Genomic DNA, 16,170 nt, shown 5'->3' on the forward strand with positions numbered 1-16,170 from the left:
ATGGGGCTTGATTCACAAAGCGGTGCAAAGTGTTTGCACGCCAGTGAAAAGCCCTTTATCACGCCTAAACTCAGTTTAGGCATGATAAGAAGAAACTAGCGCAAACTTTTGCGCGCGCGGCGCACGGTGCAGCGCACGCGGTGCGCCCATTAAACCCTATGGGCAAAGTTTTGCGCGCGCGATAAAGAGCACAAATCGGTGCTAACTCAGCGGTGCAAAGCTTATCATGCCTAAAGTCTTTTAGGCGTGATAACTGAGTTATCACCGCTTTGTGAATCAGGCCCATGGTGTTGATCCTTAGGGAGTCTTGCCCAAGGTCTCCTCACTGAATAGGTGCTGGCTTACAGAACAGGATGAGTCAAGATTCAAACCCAGGACTCCTGTGTCAGAAGCAGAGCCCTTAACCAGTACACTGACCAGCCACCAGTGATGTTCTCTGGATGAAATCCAAATGAGTTTCATTCGGATTTCATCCAGGTAATTAAAGCACCTGTGCGGGGGGGGGGGGGGGGGGTTAAACTTACCCAGCAGGTGTCTTCTTTAACCCATCCCATCCGCGGTCACATGACTACAAATACTTCCTCCTTCCGGGTTGAAGGAAGAAGTGTAGTAGTCACGTGATGTGGCTTGGAATGCAGCGTGGGACGGGTTACAGAAGACGTCTGCTGGATAAGATTAACACCCCCCCCCCCCCCCCTTGCACACTCGCTCTGGTGCTTTAATCACCTGGATGAAATACGAGTGAAACTAATTCAGATTTCATCTGGAGAGCATCACTGCCAGCCACTGCTATAAAGATGTTCGTTCCCAGCATAGCACTGTCACTAGTGTGTTGCAGGATGCAGAGTGGTAAATGGGAAGTACAGTACCCTCTTCCTGCTGTCCTATGCTTTCCACCGCCCATATCCTCTCCTCGCCAACAGAGTGCCGGCTCTCACTCTTGGCGTCTAGAGGGTAGTCAAGACACAATAGTGCACACTGCAGTGTATCAAAGAACAGCACAGAGGGTCATACTTACACTGTAATCCTCTTGTTTATTGGCACATCAAGTTCATGGTTGCTGCTCTCCCAACTCAGGTATAGAGCTACATCGGGCTGTGCCAATCGTTTCTCTGCAAACCATTGCTTTGTGAGCTCAGGATTTCGGGATTACAGCAAGTCTTTGTCATCACCAGTATCACATGTACACAACGGTAAACCTGCCAACCTGTTGGTTTGATGGCAGGAAGAAGTTACTGTACTTCCCATTTACCACTCTGCATCCTGCAACACACTTGTGACAGAGCAGGCTGTATAATATCTTATATGTAGTGTCATGTCAGCAGTAGGGCTGGTAAAATGAATTTTCTACATGGCACACATACATGCAGAGTTAATTAGCTCAGCTCTTATAAAGCTCTCAGCAAAAGGCCTTCCTAGGCTTCCAAGCCCCCTGCCCAGTGGCCATAAATTAGTTGTTGACAAAACTCATAAAAGGAGCTTTCCAGCAGCCTGACAATTTTCAAACCTTACAGCTCCGCCAGTCAAAGGAGACACACCTGCTTTCACAAGTGTCAGCAGACCAACAGTAATGCTGAAAATTCATATTTTCTTCATATTTCATGGGTTTTCTAGCCTTTAGGAATCTTCTAGCCAACCCATCTTTATAGAAGTTATTAGGGTCGGTCTGACACACACACTGACCGCTTTTCATGCAAATAACTTTCACAGTTGTTGAGTAAGAAACGTTCTCCATAACACTTTCCATTTTGATACTTATGTTTGATGTGTGGGAATTCCTGGCCCACCTCTAGAAACGGGCCTGTTTTGAACTTTCAGACATTTTTCATTATTCTCTCTTCTCTGTGTTATAAACCTCACTGATAGCAGAGCTGGTGACCACTCTGTGCAGCACATACAAGAGATGAGACAGTAGATATTGGCAATAATGTTTATTGAAAAGTGCAATAAATATATACAACAGTGAAATGTGGTCAGTATGAACATGCACACACCATACAAGACTAACTAGAAGGGACAGGAATATATACACAATATACAGATCTAAGAATGCAGTACCAAATCGTAATCAAGAGCAAGTCGAGGCAAAGCACAATATCATAAACCAGGAGAGCAATGCATTACAGAATCGGAATCCAAAGACAGGTAAGTAAACAGGCAAGAGGTCAGACCAGGGAAATAGGGAACAGGCAATGGGTCCAGGAGTTCAGGCAGCTAGCAGCAAGCAGAGGCCTAATCCTAACTGAAGCTCTGGCAAAGTCTGTAGCAGGGTGGAGTCTTCAAATAGGCTCTCTGCAGCTGACTGCATAATTGCAGAGGAAAGTCCCGCTGAGGACATCTGGTGGTAAGTAATAGAAGTACACGATGCTCCAAGTCCAATGTGCCATCTACAGGTAGAACAAAAAGTAGCAGTTTTCTGTAACTGAATGAAGAGAGCCACCTGCTAGTGAGCAAAAGTCCAACAGTACTTAATGTAAGCTATGCCACCCGCAGGTAAGACCGGGAATGGCAGGTTTCCTAATAGTCTGTATTTCTATCCAACCAATCTGTTCGGCTGCCAGATATCTTTATTTGGCAGATTGAATGTATATTTTTTGTGTATAGTTTTATATTAAAACTAACTATTTAAAGAGAGTCTGAAGCGAGAATAAATCTCGCTTCAGACCTCATAAATAGCAGGGGCACGTGTGCCCCTGCTAAAACGCCGCTATAGCGCGGCTTAACGGGGGTCCCTTCACCCCCAAATCCCCCTCGATACACCCGGGGAGCACTTCCTGGTTGGGGCAGGGCTAACCGCCGCAGCCCTGCCCCACGCGCGTCTGTCAGCGCGTATCTCCGCCTCTTCCCCGCCCCTCTCAGTCTTCCTTCACTGAGAGGGGCGGGGGAGAGGCGGCGATGCGCCGCTGACAGACGCGACTGGAGGCAGGGCTGCAGCCGTTAGCCCTGCCTCCAGGAAGGGAAATTCTGCGACCTTTTTACGACACACTTTTGCGGGGGGTGGGTTGGGGGTGAAGGGACCCCCGTTTAGCCGCGGGATAGCGGCGTTTTAGCAGGGGCACACGTGCCCCTGCTATTTATGAGCTCTGAAGCGAGATTTATTCTCACTTCAGAGTCTCTTTAATCGTTCCAGTTTTGCCCCTTTAGAAATAGCTAGTCTGAAGTGTCTCCACCTCGAATCAACCTATAGAGTGGTGGCACAAATGTACTCAGTTTTCCAGCATGAAATCTGAAATCGATAACTTTTCTGTACAAATTGTAAATACAATCAAGATTGTATCATGAATGGGTACACCAACCAATCTTAATAGTTTACTTTGCTTACACTTTATAAATATAATGAAAATATAATGAAAATATAGTCCGGGGGGGGGGCTGTTGGGTGGGAAACACTCACTGCTCGGCCAATAACTATTTCCCACAACACACTGTGCCCCAGCAGCCAATCATAATAGCTCATACCACAAGCCTCTTATATGAGAAAGAGGAAGAGAGAGATCTGCATCCATTTCAGGGTTAAGTTAAATCAGGTATATTGCAGATGTACTTATTTATCTTTATAAAGTTAGCTGCTGAGTAGAACCCTTTTGGTCTAACTATATAGCAAACATTTCACTGTTTTAGCTTTAGAATAGCTTATTTGATATTACTAATAGCCTGGGTGTGTTAAAGAGCAGGGGTGCTCAGATACCCCTTTTTAAAATCCGCATTGATCCGGATCCGGATAGCTAGAAATCCGGATCGGATATCCGAATCCGAACACTCCGGTATCCGCATAGAATCGGATATCCAAACCCATTATCTGGGTAAATACGAATTCATTCGGATATCTGGATAGAAAACCGGAAGTGGCCTTTAAATTGCTTCTAAAACGTTTTTTAAAGTAAATGATGCATAAGGCATCATGTTTTTTTGAAGAGAAACACTAATTGATTATATGGGGAGTTAAAACACAAAAAAAAAAAAAAAAAAATGACTGGACTGTACATTAACATCAGGACTAGGTTCCAGACAGCGGCCGTGCAGCCCCCATTGTGTCCAAAGTCCAACCACACAACTGGGACATCGCACTTTTCAGCCCAGACACCTCCAAAAAATTACACAGCAATTGTGTTTTGGATTAAATATAGGTGGTATCAGCAGCAGTGGCCTGTGGCACCCTGGCGGTGGGAGCAGCACAGGCAGCAGGAGCTGGGAAATGCAGCTGCAGCAGGTGTAATGTGTGCCAGGAGCATGCCGGAGATTGTACGGTGTCTGTGGCACGTAGCGTACCACGGCTGTAAAAAAATTGGGAACCAGGCTTAGTTAGTAATAGTTAACAATCAGGAGGAACAAGGACGGAGGTTTTGATGGTAAAGGGTGGTAAGGCTGGCATAGTGATTCCCAGCCACTTTATGTCCCCTTCTTGCCAATAACAGGGAAAGACTCGCCCAACAGGGTCTGGCGGCGTTTTTTCCTTGCACGGGAAGCGGTGGAGGGAGCAGAGGAGGCCACTGAGGACTGGCTGCCTGAACAGGCCTCAGTGTCGGCAGGAGTGGCAGAGGGGGTTCTGGTGCTCTGAGTCTGACCACTGCCAGCGCCAGCTTGCTTCAGCCTCTCGAACTCCTCATGCTCAACAAAATGTTTTTTGGACAGATGGGAGATGAAGCTGGAGGTGCCATAGTTGGAGGGGTTACAACCTCTGCTCAGCTTCACATGGCACACGTTGCACGTGGCAAACTATCTGTCTTCTGAGGGCAGAGTGAAAAACCGCCAGATTGGGGATGTGAAGATTCCCCTGCGGCCTGAATAGGATGCTGCTGCTTTTCTCCCTGTGGCGGTTGAGGGTTGAGTGGTGCGGCTGGTGGTACTAGTGGCAGAAGATGAAGCAGCAGGCTGTGGGTCCCGCATTCCACGGCCACTGCTGCTCCTGCCACTTTCTGCAATGGTGATCCTCCGTGCCAAACCCACCGACGCATCCTCCTCCTCAGGGTCAGAGCTGACATCCCCCTCCTGTGGATGGTAGTCACGGTCCTTCATCTCATCATCAACATCATACTCCCCCTCCTCAAACAACTGCTGCTGGGATGATGACCCCCCAAACTCCTCTTCTGCTGCCACATGCAAGAACCCCCCCTTCCCCCCCAACAACCCCTGCATCTGTGACTCCTCCACATTGCCCAATGCGCCCAGAATATCCTCCTCAAACTTGCTGCGGGTAACAGCCCTGATTTCGATCGCGGTGCCTGGAGTGAAAAGTTTGCTCAGTGAGGGTAGGCTGTCTGCTGGGGTCGACGTGATGACTGAGTCCCCAGGAACTGCTGGGCGGCTGCTGCTGCTCCTGTGAATAGGAGTACTGGTGGGGGTGGAGGTCTCAGTTGTAGAGCTGGTGGTGGCCTGCTCATCCACCATCAGCTGGAAAATGGCCGCTAAACGCTGCTGCACCTCTGTAGCGTGACTACCCCTAACAGCTGGATGGCCAGTGGCTAGTGGTGGAATGGGCACTGACGCGGCAGAACTGCTGATGGTGGCTGCAATGTTGCTCTCTCTCTCCTCTTGGCCTTGCTGCCCCTCCCCCGGCTGCAAGTGACAGCAGACATAGTACAACTTATATGTGTGATGATGTCACCAGATGGATGTGGGGTACTTGTACTTTATTAAAATCGGGGTTGGACTTTAATGACAATCAGCACGGAGTGACAGACAGCAGAGTAGAAGACAGTACACACTATCTGGGCTATCTGTCACACTGACACTCAGCACAGCAGCACTGCAGTAATCTGTAGTAAGCTAACACAGTACTACTCTAACAAACAACTACTAGTACTGCAGTACTAACTACACAATAACACAGTAATCCTATACTGTAGCTAAGGCTAATAGCAGGCCGGAAGCAGCAGGCAAGCAGCTGCTGCAGCACAAAGGCTGACTGTCACACTAACTAAAATCAAAATACAAGCTAACTAACTAAAAAATAACAAAATAGAGGTATAGTACAGGTGTTTATGTGCAAAAACGCTACAGTAATGCAGCACTTGTTTAGCCAACAGCACTAGAGATGTCTCTCAGTGAGTAGTCACAGCAAGGATGTTTTTCTTATCATGGCTCCTGCCTTATATACAGGAGGGGCTGGCCAGGGTTCCCCTCTGTGATTGGTTGCTAGGGCCTGGGCTGGGAACCCTCTGATTGGCTCAGTGAGGTCCTGGAGCCCTCTGATTGGCTCAGTGACGTCAACTTGGTAATGCTACCCAGATTCGGATATCTGCACGGATATCCGAATTCCTATCCGGATACGGCTGCGAATCCAGATACCGCATTCCGGATTTGGCCCGGAATCCGAATCCGAGGTCGGATAGCGGAAAAAGTTTGGATTATCTGGGTAGTTCTGATATCCGGAATCCGGATGAGCATCACTATTAAAGAGCACCCGAAGTGTGCCTAACAATAACAGGGAGGAAATTCTTGTGTAATAACAATTAAGAATCTGCAACTGAAAATGCATATTACTCACCCAGTCACTCACTTGCCCTAAAAGAAGCTAAGGTGGCTAAAAACCCATTATTACATCTGAATTACATCACATATGTTATTACACATCACGTTTATTGTTGAGTACACTTCAGGTGTTCTAGTCATTAGTGTGTCGCAACTGTCAAAAAATCAATTTCCTCTCAGCGGAAATCACCAGGGAACTACTAGTCTTCTGACATTTATAAAATAGAAAAAAATAACAATAATAAAACATAATATTATAAATATTATATTTCAATTCTTTTGTGTTTTTTTTTTTTTTTACCTCTGCAGACATGGTGTGGCATTTGTCCCTATTACTTGCTTTTCAGTCCTCATCACACTATTAAATATTCTACCTACCTATGTACCTACCTACACCTCTCTCCATTGCCTATCCATTACTAGAGATGGCCCGAACGGTACCTGGCGAACTTCCGGGGTTCGCGATCGCGGAGAACCGCAAACTTTTCCGGAAGTTCGATTCGCCCCCATAGTGCACCATTAGGGTCAACTTTAACCCTCTACATCACAGTCAGCAGGCACATTGTAGCCAATCAGGCTACACTCCCTCCTGAAGCCACCCCCCCCCCTCCCTTATAAAAGGCAGGTAGCGCCAGTCATCTTACTTACCCGTGTGCCTGCAATAGTGAGAGAAGGGAAAGCTGCTGCAGACTCTCTCATATAGAAAGATTAGTTAGGCTCTTGTAGGCTTCTTAGCTTGCTCCTTGCTGATTCTTATTGCTAAAAAAAGCACCCTACAACAGCTCTTTTGAGAGCTAATCTTGTTCTTGTAATATTTTTTTTTTCTGTGTGTCCCACAGACACTTGTGTTGCATAGACAGCCTTGATAATTCATACCGTGTGTTTGTGCCACTGCCAGGCCCAGCACATTCAGTGACTTTTTCAATAAAGGAAAGCAAGATTGTCTATTGGGTAATTGGTCAATATACCCTCAAAGATAGGGGGTGGGGCCAACCTTCGTAACATTAGTACAGCAAATTTTGTATATACATAATAAGGTCATAAGGCCACCATAATCTTACCAATAAAAGTCAATTTATTAATTCCAATTAGACAAAATCCCCTCAATACAAAACCCTCAATACCACAATTTCCCTATTCAATTTAAAAACTAGAGAACAATGCAATGCAATTTAGCCATATCACATGGGGCAATAATCTGCAGATATAAAGATAGCTTATCTCTGGCCAGAGAGTGTCGTTGACATATCATTCATCCGCCCGCGCATGCATACAACAGCCACACTGTCCCAATGTCCTGGGGGCCCCCCACTTTATCACCTTGGACTGGACTACCATTGGTATCCAATCAGAACCAGTTTTCCGCATAAATACACCAAAATCCGATTCAGAATACAAACTCCGGATAACTTGTGTGTTTTCAGCTTTAAGAATATAAGGTTACACTATGGATGGGTCTCACCCGTTAAGACAGTCCCCGTTGTGATTAGAGTGGCTCCACATTCACTTGCGTTGATGTTATAGCCAGGATTACATCTAGCGTGTTGCGGATTCCGTCACCTTTGATATTGACATACTGCCCGCCGCGTGTGTCTCCGCATCCACGCCAGCACGCTAGTTCCTCTATCCGGGGTTCGTGCGGCCAGGGTGTTGTATCACCAATTGGTATCCGCTGTGTCGGCTAATGCACCGCCCACCTGGAGCCACTCTAATCACAACGGGGACTGTCTTAACGGGTGAGACCCATCCATAGTGTAACCTTATATTCTTAAAGCTGAAAACACACAAGTTATCCGGAGTTTGTATTCTGAATCGGATTTTGGTGTATTTATGCGGAAAACTGGTTCTGATTGGATACCAATGGTAGTCCAGTCCAAGGTGATAAAGTGGGGGGCCCCCAGGACATTGGGACAGTGTGGCAGTGTGGCTGTTGTACGCATGCGCGGGCGGATGAATGATATGTCAACGACACTCTCTGGCCAGAGATAAGCTATCTTTATATCTGCAGATTATTGCCCCATGTGATATGGCTAAATTGCATTGCATTGTTCTCTAGTTTTTAAATTGAATAGGGAAATTGTGGTATTGAGGGTTTTGTATTGAGGGGATTTTGTCTAATTGGAATTAATAAATTGACTTTTATTGGTAAGATTATGGTGGCCTTATGACCTTATTATGTATATACAAAATTTGCTGCACATTCAGTGACTACCTGTGTGTGTGACAGGTGCACATTGTAATACCCATTACTGCATATATCTACCTACCTGTTGTTCACAGTGCACCCACCTACCTACGTGAGTGCACGCAGAGTCACTCTGCCTGTCCTGTAGCTGACAGGTGCACATTGTAATACTAATCACTGCATATACCTACCTGTTGTGTTGAGTGCACCCACCTCATCACTGCATATACCTACCTGTTGTGTTGAGTGCACCCTCCTCAACACTGCATATACCTACCTGTTGTGTTGAGTGCACCCACCTCATCACTGCATATACCTACCTGTTGTGTTCAGTGCATCCACCTCATCACTGCATATACCTACCTGTTGTGTTCAGTGCACCCACCTCATCACTGCATTTACCTACCTGTTGTGTTCAGTGCATCCACCTCATCACTGCATATACCTACCTGTTGTGTTCAGTGCACCCACCTACCTACGTGAGTGCACGCAGTGTGATATACCACTCCGTGCATACCTGTTAATTGCACCTGTGTAACTACACATTGTATTAGTCAAGTCAGTGCATACCTTTCACTTGAATGGATGGCAGACTTGCACTCCATAACAGATTCTCGTTAAAGGCAAGTGGTGTCATCCTTGCCCTCCATAACAGATTTAAAGGATTTAAAGTTGATTCATCTCATATACAGCAGGGCCTCAAAAGTCCTCCTGTATTGTTATTTTTGGTCACTACCTCGGGACGTTCATGCCATGCCTGCTGCCTTCCTTGGATATGTGGTGGTAGCCGTTCCTGCTCCTTTTCCTGCTGCCTTCCTTGGATGTGTGGTAGTGGTAGCCGTTTCTTAGGCTCCCACTCCGGACCAAAATAGAACCAAGATTCCCCGGCCATTACCCGTGGTCACCATGGTTCTGAGAAAGTACTATTGAAAGTTTCACACAGTTGAATGAATGGCAGACTTGCCCTCCATAACACATTCTTGGCAAATGCTTTCGTTTTGGTTCGTCTTGCGCTGGGTCAAGGGTCCATCTAACCACAGATGCCTGGTCTGCAAAGCACAGTCAGGGCAGGTGCATTACTTATACAGCATGGGTCTCAGGCTTCCACTCCGGACTCGAACCCTGATTCCCCGGCCATTACCCGTGGTCACAATGGCAGACTTGCTCTCCATAACAGATTCTCATTAAAGGATTTAAAGTTGATTCATCTCATATACAGCTGGGCCTCGAAAGTCCTCCTGTATTGTTATTTTTGGTCACTACCTCGGGACGTGCATGCCATGCCTGCTGCCTTCCTTGGATGTGTTGTGGCAGCCGTTTCTCAGGCTCCAACTCCGGACCAGAATCGAACCCTGATTCCCTGGCCATTACCCGTGGTCACTCGCAATGGCAGACTTGCCCTCCATAACAGATTCTCGTTACAGGCGGTGAACAGCCAGCAGAAAAAGTAATTTAAGAAAATAGATGTAAGCTTTAACTATGTTAGAGAAAGAATCATTGAACGTTGATAAGGCAGTCAGACATTACCTGACATCACTGAGTGAGGAAGAGCAATCTCGCCATGGTGCGCACCAGTCCAGCACGGCCGTCACTACGCAAACAGCCGTTTGCAGTGCGTTACACATTGAGTTTGGTGTGTCAGTGTAAAGCAGTACTCTAATTACTCTCCCTGATTGATGTATACACATGCAAGATGTTTTAAAGCACGTTAGGCCTGCAATTTAGCATTCAATGTGATTTTTGCCCTTAAAACGTTGCTTTGCGTCAAATCCAGATTTTTTCCCGGGACTTTTGGCGTCTAACCCACTCCGCCATGCCCCCTCCAGGTGTTAGACATCTTGAAACATCTTTTCCATCACTTTTGTGGCCAGCATAAGTGTTTCTAATTTTTAAAGTTCGCCTCCCCATTGAAGTCAATTGCGGTTCGCAAAAGTTCACGCGAACCGAAGTTTTGCGGAAGTTCGCGGTTGGCGAACCGAAAATCGGAAGTTCGGGCCATCTCTATCCATAACATTGTGAGGATATTATTATAAAGAAGTGGTGGATCACCTCCCTTGAGTACGTTGTGATGTGTCTCGGTAGGTCTGGCAGCACTCCAGTTCAGGATCAATGAAGAAGACATCTGACTGGCACTATCAAGTTAATGCTTTTATTTCATGCATGCATAACAGCAAATTCAGCGACGTTTTGAAGCTGACGCGTCTTTATCAAGCTTAGCATAGACATTCAGCTAAGCTTGATAAAGAAGTGTCAGCTTCGAAACCTCGCTGTATTTGCTGTTATGCATTCATGAAATAAAAGAGCATTAACTTGATGGTGCCAGTCAGATGTCTTCTTCATTGTGAGGATATTGTAAAATTATTTCTAGCCACCTTAAAGAGACTCTGAAGTCTCAAAAAAAGCATCTTTTTTATTTAATAAAAGTGTTTAACATAAAAGCCCTACCTAAACCGCCGCATCCCCACCGCTCTAATCTAACTAAATCCCACCAAACTTCCTGGCGGGCAATCCGGGCAGTGCTTCTGTGAGAGGCAGAGCTATGAGCCGCAGCTCTGCCTCAGCGCGTCTGTCAGCCCGGATCGCCGCCTCTGCCCTCCCCTCTCAGTCTTCCTTCACTGAGAGGGGCGGGGAGAGGCAGAGCTACGCGCTGACAGATGCGTGTGAGGCAGGGCTGCAGCTCATAGCTCTGCCTCACACAGAAGCACTTAGGGCAGCAAAATCCATGACCAAGAAAGTCATGGATTTTGCAGGGGAGAGGGAGGAGGGAGTTAGGGGGATTTAGATAGTTTACAGTGGCGTGAATGCAGCGGTTTAGTTAGGGCTATTATGTTAAACACTTTTATTAAATAAAAAAGTGTTTGTTTTTGACACTTCAGTGTCTCTTTAAAGGAATCATCATGCAAAAAAATAAAACGTCAGCTTTACTCACCTGGGGCCTTCTCCAGCCCCTTGCAGCCGACTGTCCCATGCTGACCGCTCTGTTCTCCGCCGCTGTCCCGGTTTCCCTGCATGGTGTAGAGACCGACCTCGAGGTTGTCCTTACTGCGCCTGCATCAAGCGCCACTGTCAATCACGCCCACGTTGTCCGCGTCTTACTGCGCAGGCACAGAACTACTGCGTCTGCGCAGTAAGCCGCGGGCAACGTGGCCAGCTGATCTCTTATTTTTTAACTGATGATTCCTTTAAGCATACAGTATGTCATTCCGGAGTGTGATCGACAAATAATATTTATATTGTACTTTTCAATTGGTGGACTCCAAACACTTTGGGGCTGCAGCCATTTAGGGAGTACTTCACAGGTGACCAGGATCATTAGGGAGTGTTGCCCAAAGACTCCTTACTATTTTATGTATTGTCTTGAACCGGACTCATACCTTGGTCGAAGGCTCAAGCCCTACATCAAAGGCAACAGCTTTAAAGCAGCAGGGTCAGCTATACTATTCCAGGGGAAAAAACGTGTTCTACTTCCATAACAGATGCATTATACTGTCCACATTTTGATTTCAGTGAATTCTATATAGGAAATAAAGATAATTTTGTTCCTGGCATTTGCTATCTTGATTCCCTCTGACTGAAACCAATCCTGATCTAATTTCCTTGCTTACCTTTTTTTCTCCTAGAAACTGCTCTGTCACAGCTAGCTTGCTTTGTAAACACAGCATAGATCGGATTTCAGCAGCTCACTGAACTGCCCTCAGCCAATCAGTGAGGAACAGGTAGGTGGGAGGTGTGATGACAAGCTTCCTTTGTGTTGGCAATGGCAAAAATAGAGCCCGGCTGACTGAGATAAGATTTATTACAACAGAAACATTTCTGAATAGATTGGAGATCTTGCAATGCAGGGTAAGGTTGTAGGCTGCATATTAGAGCATGGGGTAAATGGAATATGATTTTGTAGGTGACAATCCCTCTTTAACCAGTACACTATCCAGCTGACTAACTTATAGTTATTTGTGTGTGACACAGTTGTCCAAAAATTCTGTGTCATCAGCAGAATAACCTTGAGTTGTTAGAATCTGCTAGAAAAAAAGATCATTTGAATGTGGGGGTGGAGGACCGCATGCCTGCTTAAGTAGGCTAATAAAACTACTTTGAATGTAAAATATAAGGCAAAATAGAAGTTTATTTTAATAATGAGACATATTGTTGGCATTCATTTTTCATGTGCTATTGAGATGCCCTGGGTGCTAAAAATGGTGCTCGGTTCACTTTATATCTCTCAAATGCCAATATGGCATGGATTAGGAAAACCAATATACCGCAAACAGGAAATATAGCAAAAGATACCAAGAAATGTGTGTAGGAACGGCTGAGTTTATAACCTTTATAACATCAGAAGCCATCAAGAGTTGTCAACAAGAGAAGCAAAACATCATAATTGGAGAAGACATCTTGTTGGCCATGTCAACTCTAGTTTTGGCTGTTAGACTCATTCATCTTTCTTCTCGTTCCTCCTCTCTGAATCTAGAGTTTCAGGAAATTACTGAACTAAAGCCATCTACACAACAAGCAACTAAAGTATAACTCCTTTTTTTTAAGTAAAGATACCTTATTTCAAACCCAAAGTTTTATATTACATGACTGCTCCACTACATCCCATCCATTTCCTTCTGGTGATGGTGGGACAGGTGCTAATGTTAAAGAGACTCTGTAACAACAAAAACCTCCCCTGGGGGGTACTCACCTCGGGTGGGGGAAGCCTCCGGATCCTAATGAGGCTTCCCACGCCGTCCTCTGTCCCACGGGGGTCTCGCCGCAGCCCTCCGAACAGCCGGCGACTGTGCCGACTGTCAGTTCAATATTTACCTTTGCTGGCTCCAGCGGGGGCGCTGTGGCGACTTTCGGCACGGAAATAGACGGAAATACCCGATCTCCGTCGGGTCCGCTCTACTGCGCAGGCGCCGGAAACTTGCGCCTGCGCAGTAGAGCAGACCCGACGGCGATCGGGTATTTCCGCCTACTTCGGCGCCGAGAGGCATCAGAGCGCCTGCGCAGGAGCCAGGAAGGTAAATAATGACGTCACCGCTGCCCGGACTGCACGGAGGGCTACAGCGAGACCCCCGAGGGACGCAGGACGGCGTGGGAAGCCTCATTAGGATCCTGAGGCTTCCCCCACCCGAGGTGAGTACCCCCCAGGGGCCGTTTTGGTGTTACAGTTCCTCTTTAAACATCTTACAATTTGATTGTAAAGTGTTCCCACATCTGAGTAGATTCTTTTGGCCTCGCAGCAAATTGGCCCCAATTCCAGTTAGCGAGATTCTTGTAAAATCTGCAGTCAAGCTAGCCATGTAACATTTGCCATCTATGAAATGTCAAAAAATAGAAATGACAATTTGTCCTCTGTATTGTATTACACAGAGCTCTTAATATTTTGTGATAATGCTAGCGAACTGCCATTGCCAACCGATGCTTTTATTAACCCTGATATTTTTATGACACAAATGTACCTGCACTTGTTTAGACAACATTTTTCTGATAGTAAGGCTCGGTTCACACTAGCTTTTGCCAACGGAACCGGCCGTACGGTTCCGTTGTCTTTTCCGCTGAATGGACTAAGAAATGCAGCAGGACCCAATTTTCCGGACCGTTTCACTCAGCGGAATGGAAACGAAAGGTTTTGCAGCACAATAGGAATCTATGGAAAACGGGTGTTTTACAGCACACTGGCTGTAAAAAATTTACCGTTTTCCAGGATCCAGATGGTCGGCGCCACAAAAAAATGCAGATGTGAACATGACCTTAGTGTGAGAATTATAATGCCAGTTTTGCAAAACTGATCCAATTAGAAGCTTGATGAAAATCTTGCAAAACTGCCAACAACTATTTAATTCATCCCTTGTTGTACAATCAAGATAGTATAGTGTATAGTGTGCTTTATGATGAACGTTGCCATTGCTTCTTACAGGAGAAGCTGAGAACAATGCTGGACTTTGGCAGCGGGGAAAACAGAGAGAGCGCTGGAGTGTCACATCACCAAGTAATAAGGCATTTGTCATGTCTGAGGTTGTTTTCTGAAATCCCAAGAATTGCATTGTGGGTATACAATTTAACTGACCATTTAAAAAAGTAAGTGACTAAGTAAATTAAATCTTGTTTTCAACAATATTTTTATTGAAAATAATTTTTTGAATTAATATAAACAATAGAAATAACGTACAAATGTTTATGAAATATTTTGCCGCACCTTAAAGTGGAACTGAACTCTTGCACAGGACAGAAGTAAAACAGAGAAATGCACCCTGTATGCATTTAGAGAAATTATCCTGTCTAATTCTCCCTCATCTGTGACTAATCACCACTGTAATCTGATCACTTCAGCTGGGTCAATTTAGGAATCTCCACTGCCTTGGCAGAGCTGCTAGTTTGGAAACACAGGATGTTAACCCTATGTCTTCTTCCATGGAAGCATAAAATAGACACACTGCAAATGAAGCTTAAAGCGGACCTGATCTCAGAACTTCCTCTTTGCTCTAAAAGGTAAGCAGCAGCATAATAACCTTCAAAGAAAAACATTTCTTTGTTACAGCTGATTCCAATCCTGCAAAAAAAATTTGGAGTGTCAACTTCCAGCTTTCACAGATAAGGGGGAAGTAGTCAGGAAAAACTCTCTATATACATACAGGGTACATTTCTTTATGTTTTTTTTTATTCTGTTCTGTGCAAGCTTTCAGTCTGAAGTCAGAGGAATATCGAAAGAGCCCCTGTCTAATTCTTGGTTAAAAATGCCCCTGGCTTGGCTGTTTTACTCATCCTCTGTTTTAATAAGCCTGTAATAAGCCTGTACATTTGATGGCTGTTGTCTTTATTTTCTATTTCTCCTCTGATTTTTATTTCTCTTGTACGATTTTTCTCATACATTCTTCATTCCGTACTTTGAACATGAGTCAGATGATAATTAGGATTTAGCAGTTACCGGGTGATGAAATAATCTGCTTCCCTGTGAATTTCCGTAGCACTCCGGGAACTGGAAACTCCAGTGATGAAGCCAGGCCTCCTGCCAAGGAAGAGGACCGGGAAATCACCATTACAAACACGTGGAGTTCATGCAGCTGCTTCTATTATTAGCAAAAGGCCATTCCATGGACAAAAATACCTTATCAGCTTCTATCAACTTCTGGTTTCCACTTTATTGCACATTATGTAAGAACAAAATGGGAAATAAAAGCGGAAAGCAGAACTACTATATGCTTACATCACAACTGTCAGTTACATTTCTCTAAATTGCACAAGATTATTTAGGATGGTTGGCATTATTTAGGCTGGTTGCATTATTTAGGCTGGTTGGCATTATTTAGGCTGGTTGGCATTATTTAGGCTGGTTGGCATTATTTAGGCTGGTTGCATTATTCAGGCTGGTTGCATTATTTAGGCTGGTTGCATTATTCAGGCTGGTTGGCATTATTTAGGCTGGTTGCATTATTTAGGCTGGTTGGCATTATTTAGGCTGGTTGCATTATTTAGGCTGGTTGGCATTATTCAGGCTAGTTGCATTATTTAGGCTGGTTGGCATTATT

The 16,170-nt window shown here is 45.3% G+C and overlaps 1 long non-coding RNA gene across 2 annotated transcripts in view; it reads left to right on the forward strand.

Annotated features, from left to right (window-relative positions):
* LOC137533997 (uncharacterized) overlaps nucleotides 1-15,837 on the forward strand; it is a 51,050-nt gene extending 35,213 nt beyond the window's left edge. For both annotated transcript variants that reach the window (XR_011024269.1, XR_011024270.1), the window contains 3 exons: nucleotides 12,277-12,372; nucleotides 14,562-14,722; nucleotides 15,610-15,837. This is a non-coding gene — a long non-coding RNA (uncharacterized lncRNA). The remainder of the gene's footprint in view (nucleotides 1-12,276; nucleotides 12,373-14,561; nucleotides 14,723-15,609) is intronic.
* Nucleotides 15,838-16,170: the final 333 nt, after the last annotated feature.

The sequence above is a fragment of the Hyperolius riggenbachi genome, chromosome 10, assembly GCF_040937935.1.
Source record: "Hyperolius riggenbachi isolate aHypRig1 chromosome 10, aHypRig1.pri, whole genome shotgun sequence".
NCBI classification, from domain to species: domain Eukaryota; kingdom Metazoa; phylum Chordata; class Amphibia; order Anura; family Hyperoliidae; genus Hyperolius; species Hyperolius riggenbachi.